The sequence below is a fragment of the Styela clava genome, chromosome 9 (genome assembly GCF_964204865.1).
Source record: "Styela clava chromosome 9, kaStyClav1.hap1.2, whole genome shotgun sequence".
Lineage (NCBI taxonomy): Eukaryota > Metazoa > Chordata > Ascidiacea > Stolidobranchia > Styelidae > Styela > Styela clava.
In genome coordinates, this window is record NC_135258.1 from 6,699,763 (window position 1) to 6,715,240 (window position 15,478).

A 15,478-nucleotide genomic window follows, 5' to 3' on the forward strand; every position below is an offset into this window, starting at 1 on the left:
GGAGATATGGCTAGAATGTGGCAGGTTGGGTGATATGGGAATTGTAGCTTGGGGTTCGAACAAAATAGGCTTTAGGAATCTCCGGTTTCGTGTGACTGTTCTCCCAGATCCATCCATTCTAATCAAGTATTTACGGTGTTTGAAGCATTTCACAACTTTTCCTGACCTGTCCCATCTTTTGTTGATGGGATTTTGGATTGAAACGTTTGTTCCTTCTTCTAAAAATGGTAGGTCGTGTGCATGTTTGTTGTATTCAGTTTGTAGGTCAATATATTCCTGAGAAAGAGATTTTTCTCTAGCTTTGGCTGCTTGTGTCCACAGTGGATTGAGCCGTAGGTTTGATGGGTGAATAGGTAAGAAGTCCCTCAGATGCCGAGAAAACAAAAGTTGTGCTGGACTGAGTCCAATATCACGGAGAGGGGTGTTTCGATATTGAAGAAGTGCTTTGCCGAATGAACGACTTTTTGGGGAACCGTCTGGCAGTAAATTGTCCCGGATGAGTCGTTTGGCTGTTTTTACGGCAAGTTCAGCTCGCCCATTTGATTGTGGATAGTGTGCTGACGAGATTCGACCTTTCACACCCCAAATTTCCAGAAATTTCTTGAATTCCTCTGAAGCAAACTGAGGGCCACCATCAGTACTGAGTTCTTCAGCACAGCCAAAGCGCGTTAAAAGTTGTTCGAAAACAGGAATGATGCGGTTTGTGGAAGGTGATCGGTGAAAGTGGGCAATTTCAATCCATTCACTGAATCTGTCTGTGATTGCTAAGTAATCGTTACCATTTAGATAAAATAGGTCAGCACAGATTTGTTGAAAAGGCCATTGGGGTGGAGGTGTTGGTATGATAGTTTCTTGAACTTGAGATGGTGCAATATAGGAGCAAGTGGAGCAAGAAGATTTGAAGTTGAGAATGCATTTGTTCATTCCCGGCCAGTACACACAATCTTTTGCCCTAGCGACCATATTTGTGCAGCCCTGGTGGGCACTGTGTAGTGTATGGAGCACAGATGATCTGAGCTGTCGAGGGATAACGAATCTTTTGTTATCTAAAACAATGATCTTGTTGTCGAAACAAGATAGTCTGTTACGTAGTTCCCAATAGGAGCGAAACTCCGGTGAAGTGGCACTTCTTGTGGGAGGGAATCCAGAAGAAATAGTTTCATGTAACAGCTTATGTGATTTGTCAGCTTGACAAGCGTTTTGAAGCCTATCGATAGTTATTGCCCGATCCGTAAGAGGTCCATTCTCGTTTTCAATGTAACAATTTAAGGCTTGTATTGTCTCGTGCATGAGAGACCAAGTGGTGTCGTCCTCTAGTTCAGCAGCAAAGAGGTCTTCATCAGTTGGATTAGAGGCAGAAAGTACTGGATTCCTTGAAAGCGCATCTGGCCCTCTGTGCCATTTTCCACAACAGTGGTGTATGGAGAAATCGTATTGAGAAACTTTTGATCTGAATCTCAGCACGCGTGGGTTGCTGATGTCAGATAGTTGTCGGTTGCTGAACAATGGGATGAGGGGTTTGTGATCGGTTACTAAAATGAGATCTTTACAGCCGAGGATGAAAGACTTGGCATGGTCTAAGCTCCAAGCAACCGCAAGCGCTTCGCCTTCGATGGGTGCATAGTTTCTTTCAGCTTGTGAAGTGTGCCGAGAGCCGGCGTATACGAGATGCCAACCATCAAGGCAACAATTTGGGGCTTCATTTGTACCGCAGGTACAATATTTCTGTAGAAGTAGATAGCCAATGCCGTCCTTGCTCCAGTCGCATTGAATCAAAGATGGTCGATGAAGGTCAAATGATTTAATCCCTTCTTCACATAGGGTGATAAGTTTCGCTTTCGATTTCTCAAATATAGATTGAAGAGTGTCGTCCCATATGAATTTGGATCCCTTTTTTATTAGGTCGCGAAATGGGAGCATAATGGGGGAGATGGCGTAAGCCCATGATATTTGATTTACCAAGCCGTGCCAACTTCGAGCGTCGTGAATGTTTGTCGGAGGTGGAAAGTTTTTGATGGAGTCAAGAAGCGCTGGGGCAGGTGCAATCCCAGCAGGGGTTATTTTAAGGCCAGCAAATATGATGGTATCCTGACAGAATTTGAATTTATCAGGATTGAATACTATCCCCTTTTGAACGCTCAGTGTGAGAAAATCCCAAACTTGGTAGAAGGATGATTGAATGTCACTCTCATATAGGCATAGGTCATCCACTACATGCTGTACTTTTTCAATGTTTGACTCTTCTAGAATGAGATCGAGGTTGCCATTGAAAATATCTCCTGCAGATTTAAAACCTTGAATAAGGCGTGTGTTCATAAATCTTTCCCATGGTGTGATGAACGTTGTCAGTGGTTGACTTTCCTCATCTAGTGGGACGCTATGATAGCCATCAGTGATGTCCAAAATAGACTTTTTCGTGTTAGGAGGAATTTTGCAGGCAGCTTTGAATGGAGATGGATTATAGTGAGCTTCTCGTATGCACTGGGCGTTCAATTTCTGTAAATCAATAGTTCGCCGGATAGATCCATTTTTCTTCAAGAGTGTGACCATGGGTGAACACCATGGTGTGATCATGCCTAGAGGTACGGGCTTTACTATGCCCTTTTCGACATCGTCCAGTAGTTTTTGCTTTGCTGGTTTCTCCATATGTATGGGTATTGGAATCGGTGTGTGGCGTGCATATGGGATAGCCTTCGGTTTGAGGTAGATGTGTGCAGGTGGTCCCTGCATTGTGGGGAATGGTGGAGATCGGTCAAAGGCGGAAGCCTTGAAACTATCCAGAATGTACTGTTTCAGTCTAGTTATGTTGTCCTCAGTTAGAGGAAAAGGAATAGACATAGGTCTGGTCGGTAGTGATTGAACCCGTTGATTTGTGATTGAGGGTTTTGTGGGAGACCTTGTGCTCGTAAGAGAGTTTATTGAGCTGGCATTAGGTGATGGCAGTGGAAAACTCTTCGGTAGGATGTCCAATGCTATACATGCATCTTTGCTTAATATAGATGGCGTAGCTTTATCCCAGGTTCAGTAAAGTATAGTTGTTGTTTTGTTTGTTTACCATATCCAATAATATTTATGTTTACGTTGGCATAGCAGTAAGCTTTGATAGTACTACCTCCTACAATGCGAATGCTTTTGTTACATTTTTGTAGAACTCTCTTCGATATGTGCAAATATGAAATATATGGATGTTCAGCGACACATATTGAAGCTCCACTGTCCGGTAGTGCTGTCACAGGTTTGGAGCAGATGCTGTTTGCTGTAGACGAAGTATGAGAAATCTGAATTTTGATTTCAGCTAATGAGGAGTGTGGATCTCCAACGTTATGAAGTGAAATTACGCTCAGATTGGCTTTTTCATCCACAGAATCTGAGTCTGACTGGGACTCGGATGATGTCATGGACTGTGCCTGTATTTTCCGCTTTTTGCCGAGAAGCATACTTTCTTGTAATGATTATCTTTTCGGCAGTGAGAACAAGTTTTTCCCCATGCTGGGCATCGATTCTTCCTGTCCATTTCTGTGGATCCATGATTAAGACTGCCACATCCCCTACATGCAATGCGTCCTGAAGATGACTTCTTGCTAGGGCTTCTCTTTTGACGTTGTCTTTGTGTGGCGAAGTGTGATACAGAATATGATTGTGTGTGGCAGTGTATCGTTTCTTGATTTCGAATAGCCGATTCGTAAGCGGTGGCATACTTAACAACTTCCTCCAAGGTAATAAGGGCCTTTTTGTCTGCGCATTTGGACATGTCAGCCTGAAGGGTTGTGTTGCAGATGCCCTTGATGAGCTGATCCCGAACGTGCCAGTCGGTTTGATCAAACTTGCATGCTTCGCTTGGGCATATGTATTCGCAGTCGTGTGCCACAGAAAGCAGTCTGGCTACAAACTGTGTGACTGTTTCCCCAGTATGTTGCTGCATGTCCATGAATTTTGTTCTGTGCGTAAGAGAATTTAATTCTAGTGTGACAATGTTCCTGATTTTAGATAGGAATTCCTTTTCGGTTAAGTCTCTGAACTCTGAACATGTGTTGTTGATGATTTTTTGAACTGCCTGATCACATGCAGAGTAAAGTAAATCATTGGCATGAACACTTGCATGTGGTTGAAGGTTCTTGAATGTTGTCCACACGGATAAAGCAGTGCGAAAATCAGAACTAGACATTCTAGTTGAGAATTCAGGTAACTTTACGGGCAGATTTAGTTTGGTGGGCTGAGAAGAGTTGGATATGTTTTGCTGAGAATGATTCAATATTTTAATTTGATGTGCTAAGATTGTTATACCCAAATCACTTTTAAGAGTATTTTTGTCCAGCTGTGGTAATTCAGTCTCAGTGAGCTCATTAGCATGAAATGTATTTCCATATTCATCGGATCTCTCATCGGGGATGCCGAGAGATTTGAAAAAAGTACTCCAGCTGGTAGCATCTGTTAGTCGCAGCGCCATGTTGGGAAGTCTGATGAGCAGATTCTTTACAGATTACCAACTTGAGTGTCTTTGTATAAATCCAATGTTTGTGAATGAAGCATAACACATTTAACCTAATGTAAGTCTAACTGTTAACAAAGATCTTAATACAACCAAATACTCCAATCAGTTAAATAGAAAATAACACAAACATGTATGATACAGGTAGAGAGAAATGGCATAGAAACAGGATGGCAGAAATGGCATATCCCAATAGAAGCCATCGCGTGGCTCGTTGGTCGACGGGAAAGTAAATCAAAGCCGCATCACGAAACGGAATAATGAATTGTGCCAGTTGGAATCCGCAGCTGGATTCAAACCGCTATTTCATGAGGCGATATAATCATTATGATATAACTTCTTCGACAAGTAATTATTGGGATGTCGTTTGTAAGTTGTGATATTTGGTATTCCGAGAACGCGACCTCACACATTACAGTTGTATAATGCTTCCTAAAAACAAGAAATGCCTTCCATGACATTAACAAGCAGTAGATGCGTATAAATCCAGAAAGTTGGGCTCGTCCGGGATTTGAACCCGGGACCTCTCGCACCCTAAGCGAGAATCATACCCCTAGACCAACGAGCCGAGCGGAAGGTTAGTTACACATAGGACGTTATTATCGTATAACTTATCTATGATATTACCCTGTAACCACTGTCTTCTATGCGTTATCATCTCATCCGTCAGTTAAAGTCGATAAAGACGCAGTATATGCCTTTTCTACCCTTAACAACTTATCTGTCATTTAAATTCGATAACACGTACATACAAACGGTTGGCTATTGACAGATATTTCTAATAGTACACGTTTCATAGAACCTATAAAAATTTAATGCTACCTGTTGGAGCTGTAAATGCAACCGGGTTGGCCGAGTGGTTAAGGCGTTGGACTTAAGTTCCAATGGGCGAGTGTCTGCGTGTGTTCGAACCCCACACCCGGTAGGTTTGCGACAAAGAACGTCTACATTTTGGTTTCTTTTAGAATGCTCTGGTTGAAATATTGCGGTTCCTTGTCAACAGTGGTAATAACCTGTGAAGAAACATGCAGATTACGTATCAATGTCTTGAAATTGATGTAAAGTTCTGAACAACAATTATTGAACACAAAAATGCCTTTTCTATTTATTATCAACCCATCCGTCAGTTAAAGTCGATAAAGACGCAGTGCAAATCACAACTTCAAAGCAGGCGTCGAGATGAACAGCGTAGGAAAATTTTCAACGGGGAATAATTGCCCTGTTTTTCTGTCATTTGTGATAATTGGTATCCTGTTAATTATCGCTTCGGCGTGACTTGGCATATATAAGTCAGGTGCTTCTAGATTACTTTTGAAGCTGCAATCATGAACGAATTCCAGTAATTAAATAAATTGCGATTTATGCCAATAAATGAAACAGAACGGGCTCGTCCGGGATTTGAACCCGGGACCTCTCGCACCCGAAGCGAGAATCATACCCCTAGACCAACGAGCCACTCTGTAACGCAGAAGAAACAAAAAGACTTATCCTTTTTAAGAATCTCTGATACCTCCTAATTATATTTTCTTCGCAAAATAATTAGATCTCGATATTTGTTACGTGTGTTATCTTGTTAATTGAGGTAAAAGGTATGTGAATAAATAGTAAATAAGCCAAATTTGAGCACTATAATATGTCACTTAATTTCACCCATTAAACAATTAGTTTTGTTTATACTTTAAATGGTCGAAAACTGGGATTCAACACACATTGAACTTGTTCACACCCATGGATCAATAGGTATAAAGTGTACCTGAAGCCATCGCGTGGCTCGTTGGACTAGGGGAAAGTAAATCAAAGCCGCATCACGAAACGGAATAATGAATTGTGCCAGTTGGAATCCGCAGCTGGATTCAAACCGCTCTTTCATGAGGCGATATAATCATTATGATATAACTTCTTCGACAAGTAATTATTGGCATGTCGTTTGTAAGTTGTGATATTTGGTATTCCGAGAAATTTGGTTTCAACGCGACCTCACACATTACAGTTGTATAATGCTTCCTAAAAACAAGAAATGCCTTTCATGACATTAACAAGCAGTAGATGCGTATAAGTCCAGAAAGTTGGGCTCGTCCGGGATTTGAACCCGGGACCTCTCGCACCCTAAGCGAGAATCATACCCCTAGACCAACGAGCCGAGCGGAGGGATTAGTTACACATAGGCCGTTATTGTCGTATAACTTATCTATGATATTACCCTGTAACCACTGTCTTCTATGCGTTATCAACTCATCCGTCAGTTAAAGTCGATAAAGACGCAGTATATGCCTTTTCTACCCTTATCAACTTATCTATCATTTAAATTCGATTACACGTACATACAAACGGTTGGCTATGGACAGATATTTCTAATAGTACCTGTTTCATAGAACCTATAAAAATTCAACGCTACCTGTTGGAGCTGTAAATGCAACCGGGTTGGCCGAGTGGTTAAGGCGTTGGACTTAAGTTCCAATGGGCGAGTGTTCGCGTGGGTTCAAACCCCACACCCAGTAGTTTTGCGACAAAGAACGTCTACATTTTGGTTTCTTTAAGAATGCTCTGGTTGAAATATTGCGGTTCCTTGTCAACAGTGGTGTGACTTGGCATATATAAGTCAGGTGCTTCTAGATGACTTTTGAAACTGCAATCATGAACGAATTCCAGTAATTAAATAAATTGCGATATATGCCAATAAATGAAACAGAACGGGCTCGTCCGGGATTTGAACCCGGGACCTCTCGCACCCAAAGCGAGAATCATACCCCTAGACCAACGAGCCATTCTGTAACGCTGAAGAAACATAAAGACTTATCCTTATTAGGAATCTCTGATACCACCTAATTATATTTTCTTCGTAAAATGATTAGAGCTCGATATTTGTTACGTGTGTTATCTTGATAATTGAGGTAAAAGGTATGTGAATAAATAGTAAATAAGCCAAATTTGAGCACTATAATATGTCACTTAATTTCACCCATTAAACAATATCTTTTGTTTCTACTTTAAATGGTCGAAAACTGGGATTCAACACACATTGAACTTGTTCACACCCATGGATCGATAGGTATAAAGTGTACCTGAAGCCATCGCGTGGCTCGTTGGTCTAGGGGAAAGTAAATCAAAGCCGCATCATGAAACGGAATAATGAATTGTGCCAGTTGGAATCCGCAGCTGGATTCAAACCGCTCTCTCACGAGGCGATATAATCATTATGATATAACTTCTTCGACAAGTAATTATTGGCATGTCGTTTGTAAGTTGTGATATTTGGTATTCCGAGAAATTTGGTTTCAACGCGACCTCACACATTACAGTTGTATAATGCTTCCTATAAACAAGAAATGCCTTTCATGACATTAACAAGCAGTAGATGCGTATAAATCCAGAAAGTTGGGCTCGTCCGGGATTTGAAACCGGGACCTCTCGCACCCTAAGCGAGAATCATACCCCTAGACCAACGAGCCGAGCGGAAGGATAGTTACACATAGGCCGTTATTGTCGTATAACTTATCTATGATATTACCCTGTAACCACTGTCTTCTATGCGTTATCAACTCATCCGTCAGTTAAAGTCGATAAAGACGCAGTATATGCCTTTTCTACCCTTATCAACTTATCTGTCATTTAAATTCGATTACACGTACATACAAACGGTTGGCTATGGACAGATATTTCTAATAGTACCTGTTTCATAGAACCTATAAAAATTCAACGATACCTGTTGGAGCTGTAAATGCAACCGGGTTGGCCGAGTGGTTAAGGCGTTGGACTTAAGTTCCAATGGGCGAGTGTTCGCGTGGGTTCAAACCCCACACCCAGTAGTTTTGCGACAAAGAACGTCTACATTTTGGTTTCTTTGAGAATGCTCTGGTTGAAATATTGCGGTTCCTTGTCAACAGTGGTAACATCCTGTGAAGAAACATGCAGATTACGTATCAATGTCTTGAAATTGAAGTAAAGTTCTTAACAACAATTATTAAACACATATATGCCTTTTCTATTTGTTATCAACCCATCCGTCAGTTAAAGTCGATAAAGACGCAGTGCAAATCACAACTTCAAAGCAGGCGTCGAGATGAACAGCGTAGGAAAATTTTCAACGGGGAATAATTGCCCTGTTTTTTTGTTATTTGTGATAATTGGTATCCTGTTAGTTATCGCTTCGGCGTGACTTGGCATATATAAGTCAGGTGCTTCTAGATGACTTTTGAAGCTGCAATCATGAACGAATTCCAGTAATTAAATAAATTGCGATATATGCCAATAAATGAAACAGAACGGGCTCGTCCGGGATTTGAACCCGGGACCTCTCGCACCCAAAGCGAGAATCATACCCCTAGACCAACAAGCCACTCTGTAACGCAGAAGAAACATAAAGACTTATCCTTATTAGAAATCTCTGATACCACCTAATTATATTTTCTTCGTAAAATGATTAGAGCTCGATATTTGTTACGTGTGTTATCTTGATAATTGAGGTAAAAGGTATGTGAATAAATAGTAAATAAGCCAAATTTGAGCACTATAATATGTCACTTAATTTCACCCATTAAACAATATCTTTTGTTTCTACTTTAAATGGTCTAAAACTGGGATTCAACACACATTGAACTTGTTCACACCCATGGATCGATAGGTATAAAGTGTACCTGAAGCCATCGCGTGGCTCGTTGGTCTAGGGGAAAGTAAATCAAAGCCGCATAATGAAACGGAATAATGAATTGTGCCAGTTGGAATCCGCAGCTGGATTCAAACCGCTCTCTCACGAGGCGATTTAATCATTATGATATAACTTCTTCGACAAGTAATTATTGGCATGTCGTTTGTAAGTTGTGATATTTGGTATTCCGGGAAATTTGGTTTCAACGCGACCTCACACATTACAGTTGTATAATGCTTCCTAAAAACAAGAAAAGCCTTTCATGTAATTAACAAGCGGTAGATGCGTATAGATCCAGATAGTTGGGCTCGTCCGGGAATTGAACCCGGGACCTCTCGCAACCTAAGCGAGAATCATACCCCTAGACCAACGAGCCGAGCCGAGCCAATAAACAAAAACCTTTGTTTCTGCTTCAAATGGTCGAAAACTGGGGTTCAACACACATTGAACTTGTTCACACCCATGGATCAATAAGTATAAAGTGTACCTGAAGCCATCGCGTGGCTCGTTGGTCTAGGGGAAAGTAAATCAAAGCCGCATCACGAAACGGAATACTGAATTGTGCCAGTTGGAATCTGCAGCTGGATTCAAACCGCTCTCTCATGAGGCGATATAATCATTATGATATAACTTCTTCGACAATTAATTATTGGAATGTCGTTTGTAAGTTGTGATATTTGGTGTTCCGAAAACGTCTACATTTTGGTTTCTTTGAAAATGCTCTGGTTGAAATATTGCGGTTCGTTATCAACATAGGTACAACCTGTGAACAAACATGCAGGTTACGTATCCATATCTTGAAATTGATGTAAAGTTCTGAACAACAATTATTGAACACATATATGCCGTTTCTATATGTTATCAACTCATCCGTCAGTTAAAGGCGATAAAGACGCAGTGCAAATCACAACTTCAAAGCAGGCGTCGAGATGAACAGCGTAGGAAAAGTTTCAACGGGGAATAATTGACTTTCATGTCATTAACAAGCAGTAGATGCGTATAAATCCAGAAAGTTGGGCTCGTCCGGGATTTGAACACGGGACCTCTCGCACCCTAAGCGAGAATCATACCCCTAGAACAACGAGCCGAGCGGAAGGATTAGTTACACATAGGCCGTTATTGTCGTATAACTTATCTATGATATTGCCCTGTAACCACTGTCTTCTATGCGTCATCAACTCATCCGTCAGTTAAAGTTGATAAAGACGCAGTATATGCTTTTTCTACCCTTATCAACCTATCTGTCATTTAAATTCGATAACACGTACATACAAACGGTTGGCTATTGACAGATATTTCTAATAGTACCTGTTTCATAGAACCTATAAAAATTTAACGCTACCTGTTGGAGCTGCAAATGCAGCCGGGTTGGCCGAGTGGTTAAGGCGTTGGACATAAGTTCCAATGGGCGAGTGTCCGCGTGGGTTCGAACCCCACACCCGGTAGTTTTACGACAAAGAACGTCTACATTTTGGTTTCTTTGAGAATGCTCTGGTTGAAATATTGCGGTTCCTTGTCAACAGTGGTAACATCCTGTGAAGAACATGCAGATTACGTATCAATGTCTTGAAATTGAAGTAAAGTTTTTAACAACAATTATTGAACACATATATGCCTTTTCTATTTGTTATCAACCCATCCGTCAGTTAAAGTCGATAAAGACGCAGTGCAAATCACAACTTCAAAGCAGGCGTCGAGATGAACAGCGTAGGAAAATTTTCAACGGGGAATAATTGCCCTGTTTTTCTGTCATTTGTGATAATTGGTATCCTGTTAATTATCGCTTCGGCGTGACTTGGCATATATAAGTCAGGTGCTTCTAGATTACTTTTGAAGCTGCAATCATGAACGAATTCCAGTAATTAAATAAATTGCGATTTATGCCAATAAATGAAACAGAACGGGCTCGTCCGGGATTTGAACCCGGGACCTCTCGCACCCAAAGCGAGAATCATACCCCTAGACCAACGAGCCACTCTGTAACGCAGAAGAAACATAAAGACTTATCCTTATTAAGAATCTCTGATACCACCTAATTATATTTTCTTCGCAAAATAATTAGAGCTCGATATTTGTTACGTGTGTTATCTTGTTAATTGAGGTAAAAGGTATGTGAATAAATTGTAAATAAGCCAAATTTGAGCACTATAATATGTCACTTAATTTCACCCATTAAACAATAACTTTTGTTTTTACTTTAAATGGTTGAAAACTGGGATTCAACACACATTGAACTTGTTCACACCTATGGATCAATAGGTATAAAGTGTACCTGAAGCCATCGCGTGGCTCGTTGGACTAGGGGAAAGTAAATCAAAGCCGCATCACGAAACGGAATAATGAATTGTGCCAGTTGGAATCCGCAGCTGGATTCAAACCGCTCTTTCATGAGGCGATATAATCATTATGATATAACTTCTTCGACAAGTAATTATTGGCATGTCGTTTGTAAGTTGTGATATTTGGTATTCCGAGAAATTTGGTTTCAACGCGACCTCACACATTACACAATGCTTCCTAAAAACAAGAAATGCCTTTCATGACATTAACAAGCAGTAGATGCGTACAAATCCAGAAAGTTGGGCTCGTCCGGGATTTGAACCCGGGACCTCTCGCACCCTAAGCGAGAATCATACCCCTAGACCAAAGAGCCGAGCGGAAGGATTAGTTACACATAGGCCGTTATTGTCGTATAACTTATCTATGATATTACCCTGTAACCACTGTCTTCTATGCGTTATCAACTCATCCGTCAGTTAAAGTCGATAAAGACGCAGTATATGCCTTTTCTACCCTTATCAACTTATCTGTCATTTAAATTCGATTACACGTACATAAAAACGGTTGGCTATGGACAGATATTTCTAATAGTACCTGTTTCATAGAACCTATAAAAATTCAACGCTACCTGTTGGAGCTGTAAATGCAACCGGGTTGGCCGAGTGGTTAAGGCGTTGGACTTAAGTTCCAATGGGCGAGTGTTCGCGTGGGTTCAAACCCCACACCCAGTAGTTTTGCGACAAAGAACGTCTACATTTTGGTTTCTTTGAGAATGCTCTGGTTGAAATATTGCGGTTCCTTGTCAACAGTGGTAACATCCTGTGAAGAAACATGCAGATTACGTATCAATGTCTTGAAATTGAAGTAAAGTTCCTAACAACAATTATTAAACACATATATGCCTTTTCTATTTGTTATCAACCCATCCGTCAGTTAAAGTCGATAAAGACGCAGTGCAAATCACAACTTCAAAGCAGGCGTCGAGATGAACAGCGTAGGAAAATTTTCAACGGGGAATAATCGCCCTGTTTTTTTGTTATTTGTGATAATTGGTATCCTGTTAGTTATCGCTTCGGCGTGACTTGGCATATATAAGTCAGGTGCTTCTAGATGACTTTTGAAACTGCAATCATGAACGAATTCCAGTAATTAAATAAATTGCGATATATGCCAATAAATGAAACAGAACGGGCTCGTCCGGGATTTGAACCCGGGACCTCTCGCACCCAAAGCGAGAATCATACCCCTAGACCAACGAGCCACTCTATAACGCTGAAGAAACATAAAGACTTATCCTTATTAGGAATCTCTGATACCACCTAATTATATTTTCTTCGTAAAATGATTAGAGCTCGATATTTGTTACGTGTGTTATCTTGATAATTGAGGTAAAAGGTATGTGAATAAATAGTAAATAAGCCAAATTTGAGCACTATAATATGTCACTTAATTTCACCCAATAAACAATATCTTTTGTTTCTACTTTAAATGGTCGAAAACTGGGATTCAACACACATTGAACTTGTTCACACCCATGGATCAATAGGTATAAAGTGTACCTGAAGCCATCGCGTGGCTCGTTGGTCTAGGGGAAAGTAAATCAAAGCCGCATCATGAAACGGAATAATGAATTGTGCCAGTTGGAATCCGCAGCTGGATTCAAACCGCTCTCTCACGAGGCGATATAATCATTATGATATAACTTCTTCGACAAGTAATTATTGGCATGTCGTTTGTAAGTTGTGATATTTGGTATTCCGAGAAATTTGGTTTCAACGCGACCTCACACATTACAGTTGTATAATGCTTCCTAAAAACAAGAAAAGCCTTTCATGTAATTAACAAGCGGTAGATGCGTATAAATCCAGATAGTTGGGCTCGTCTGGGAATTGAACCCGGGACCTCTCGCAACCTAAGCGAGAATCATACCCCTAGACCAACGAGCCGAGCCGAGCCAATAAACAATACCTTTGTTTCTGCTTCAAATGGTCGAAAACTGGGGTTCAACACACATTGAACTTTTTCACACCCATGGATCAATAAGTATAAAGTGTACCTGAAGCCATCGCGTGGCTCGTTGGTCTAGGGGAAAGTAAATCAAAGCCGCATCACGAAACGGAATACTGAATTGTGCCAGTTGGAATCTGCAGCTGGATTCAAACCGCTCTCTCATGAGGCGATATAATCATTATGATATAACTTCTTCGACAATTAATTATTGGTATGTCGTTTGTAAGTTGTGATATTTGGTGTTCCGAGAACGTCTACATTTTGGTTTCTTTGAAAATGCTCTGGTTGAAATATTGCGGTTCGTTATCAACATAGGTACAACCTGTGAACAAACATGCAGGTTACGTATCCATATCTTGAAATTGATGTAAAGTTCTGAACAACAATTATTGAACACATATATGCCGTTTCTATATGTTATCAACTCATCCGTCAGTTAAAGTCGATAAAGACGCAGTGCAAATCACAACTTCAAAGCAGGCGTCGAGATGAACAGCGTAGGAAAAGTTTCAACGGGGAATAATTGACTTTCATGTCATTAACAAGCAGTAGATGCGTATAAATCCAGAAAGTTGGGCTCGTCCGGGATTTGAACACGGGACCTCTCGCACCCTAAGCGAGAATCATACCCCTAGAACAACGAGCCGAGCGGAAGGATTAGTTACACATAGGCCGTTATTGTCGTATAACTTATGTATGATATTGCCCTGTAACCACTGTCTTCTATGCGTCATCAACTCATCCGTCAGTTAAAGTTGATAAAGACGCAGTATATGCTTTTTCTACCCTTATCAACTTATCTGTCATTTAAATTCGATAACACGTACATACAAACGGTTGGCTATTGACAGATATTTCTAATAGTACCTGTTTCATAGAACCTATAAAAATTTAACGCTACCTGTTGGAGCTGCAAATGCAGCCGGGTTGGCCGAGTGGTTAAGGCGTTGGACTTAAGTTCCAATGGGCGAGTGTCCGCGTGGGTTCGAACCCCACACCCGGTAGTTTTACGACAAAGAACGTCTACATTTTGGTTTCTTTGAGAATGCTCTAGTTGAAATATTGCGGTTCCTTGTCAACAGTGGTAACATCCTGTGAAGAACATGCAGATTACGTATCAATGTCTTGAAATTGAAGTAAAGTTCTTAACAACAATTATTGAACACATATATGCCTTTTCTATTTGTTATCAACCCATCCGTCAGTTAAAGTCGATAAAGACGCAGTGCAAATCACAACTTCAAAGCAGGCGTCGAGATGAACAGCGTAGGAAAATTTTCAACGGGGAATAATTGCCCTGTTTTTCTGTCATTTGTGATAATTGGTATCCTGTTAGTTATCGCTTCGGCGTGACTTGGCATATATAAGTCAGATGCTTCTAGATGACTTTTGAAGCTGCATTCATGAACGAATTCCAGTAATTAAATAAATTGCGATATATGCCAATAAATGAGACAGAACGGGCTCGTCCGGGATTTGAACCCGGGACCTCTCGCACCCAAAGCGAGAATCATACCCCTAGACCAACGAGCCACTCTGTAACGCAGAAGAAACATAAAAACTTATCCTTATTAAGAATCTCTGATACCACCTAATTATATTTTCTTCGCAAAATAATTAGAGCTCGATATTTGTTACGTGTGTTATCTTGTTAATTGAGGTAAAAGGTATGTGAATAAATTGTAAATAAGCCAAATTTGAGCACTATAATATGTCACTTAATTTCACCCATTAAACAATAACTTTTGTTTTTACTCTAAATGGTTGAAAACTGGGATTCAACACACATTGAACTTGTTCACACCTATGGATCAATAGGTATAAAGTGTACCTGAAGGTGTTGGGAAGTCTGATGAGCAGATTCTTTACAGATTACCAACTTGAGTGTCTTTGTATAAATCCAATGTTTGTGAATGAAGCATAACACATTTAACCTAATGTAAGTCTAACTGTTAACAAAGATCTTAATACAACCAAATACTCCAATCAGTTAAATAGAAAATAACACAAACATGTATGATACAGGTAGAGAGAAATGGCATAGAAACAGGATG

At 40.5% G+C, this 15,478-nt stretch overlaps 18 non-coding genes across 18 annotated transcripts; 6 read left to right on the forward strand and 12 right to left on the reverse strand.

Moving 5' to 3' along the window:
- Positions 1 to 4,985: 4,985 nt before the first annotated feature.
- Positions 4,986 to 5,057, reverse strand: Trnap-agg (transfer RNA proline (anticodon AGG)). Its single transcript has one exon. It is a non-coding gene; the product is annotated as a tRNA-Pro (tRNA).
- Positions 5,058 to 5,331: 274 nt separating this feature from the next.
- Trnal-uaa (transfer RNA leucine (anticodon UAA)) lies at positions 5,332 to 5,414 on the forward strand. Its single transcript has one exon. It is a non-coding gene; the product is annotated as a tRNA-Leu (tRNA).
- Positions 5,415 to 5,872: 458 nt separating this feature from the next.
- On the reverse strand, positions 5,873 to 5,944 carry Trnap-cgg (transfer RNA proline (anticodon CGG)). The gene has a single exon. It is a non-coding gene; the product is annotated as a tRNA-Pro (tRNA).
- Positions 5,945 to 6,557: 613 nt separating this feature from the next.
- Trnap-agg (transfer RNA proline (anticodon AGG)) lies at positions 6,558 to 6,629 on the reverse strand. Its single transcript has one exon. It is a non-coding gene; the product is annotated as a tRNA-Pro (tRNA).
- Positions 6,630 to 6,904: 275 nt separating this feature from the next.
- Positions 6,905 to 6,987, forward strand: Trnal-uaa (transfer RNA leucine (anticodon UAA)). Its single transcript has one exon. It is a non-coding gene; the product is annotated as a tRNA-Leu (tRNA).
- Positions 6,988 to 7,181: 194 nt separating this feature from the next.
- Positions 7,182 to 7,253, reverse strand: Trnap-ugg (transfer RNA proline (anticodon UGG)). Its single transcript has one exon. It is a non-coding gene; the product is annotated as a tRNA-Pro (tRNA).
- Positions 7,254 to 7,866: 613 nt separating this feature from the next.
- Trnap-agg (transfer RNA proline (anticodon AGG)) lies at positions 7,867 to 7,938 on the reverse strand. The gene has a single exon. It is a non-coding gene; the product is annotated as a tRNA-Pro (tRNA).
- A 274-nt stretch (positions 7,939 to 8,212) lies between these two features.
- Trnal-uaa (transfer RNA leucine (anticodon UAA)) lies at positions 8,213 to 8,295 on the forward strand. Its single transcript has one exon. It is a non-coding gene; the product is annotated as a tRNA-Leu (tRNA).
- A 458-nt stretch (positions 8,296 to 8,753) lies between these two features.
- Trnap-ugg (transfer RNA proline (anticodon UGG)) lies at positions 8,754 to 8,825 on the reverse strand. The gene has a single exon. It is a non-coding gene; the product is annotated as a tRNA-Pro (tRNA).
- A 613-nt stretch (positions 8,826 to 9,438) lies between these two features.
- Positions 9,439 to 9,510, reverse strand: Trnap-agg (transfer RNA proline (anticodon AGG)). Its single transcript has one exon. It is a non-coding gene; the product is annotated as a tRNA-Pro (tRNA).
- Positions 9,511 to 10,496: 986 nt separating this feature from the next.
- Trnal-uaa (transfer RNA leucine (anticodon UAA)) lies at positions 10,497 to 10,579 on the forward strand. The gene has a single exon. It is a non-coding gene; the product is annotated as a tRNA-Leu (tRNA).
- A 457-nt stretch (positions 10,580 to 11,036) lies between these two features.
- On the reverse strand, positions 11,037 to 11,108 carry Trnap-ugg (transfer RNA proline (anticodon UGG)). Its single transcript has one exon. It is a non-coding gene; the product is annotated as a tRNA-Pro (tRNA).
- Positions 11,109 to 11,715: 607 nt separating this feature from the next.
- Positions 11,716 to 11,787, reverse strand: Trnap-agg (transfer RNA proline (anticodon AGG)). Its single transcript has one exon. It is a non-coding gene; the product is annotated as a tRNA-Pro (tRNA).
- Positions 11,788 to 12,062: 275 nt separating this feature from the next.
- Positions 12,063 to 12,145, forward strand: Trnal-uaa (transfer RNA leucine (anticodon UAA)). Its single transcript has one exon. It is a non-coding gene; the product is annotated as a tRNA-Leu (tRNA).
- A 458-nt stretch (positions 12,146 to 12,603) lies between these two features.
- Trnap-ugg (transfer RNA proline (anticodon UGG)) lies at positions 12,604 to 12,675 on the reverse strand. Its single transcript has one exon. It is a non-coding gene; the product is annotated as a tRNA-Pro (tRNA).
- A 613-nt stretch (positions 12,676 to 13,288) lies between these two features.
- Positions 13,289 to 13,360, reverse strand: Trnap-agg (transfer RNA proline (anticodon AGG)). Its single transcript has one exon. It is a non-coding gene; the product is annotated as a tRNA-Pro (tRNA).
- Positions 13,361 to 14,345: 985 nt separating this feature from the next.
- Trnal-uaa (transfer RNA leucine (anticodon UAA)) lies at positions 14,346 to 14,428 on the forward strand. Its single transcript has one exon. It is a non-coding gene; the product is annotated as a tRNA-Leu (tRNA).
- Positions 14,429 to 14,885: 457 nt separating this feature from the next.
- Positions 14,886 to 14,957, reverse strand: Trnap-ugg (transfer RNA proline (anticodon UGG)). The gene has a single exon. It is a non-coding gene; the product is annotated as a tRNA-Pro (tRNA).
- Positions 14,958 to 15,478: the final 521 nt, after the last annotated feature.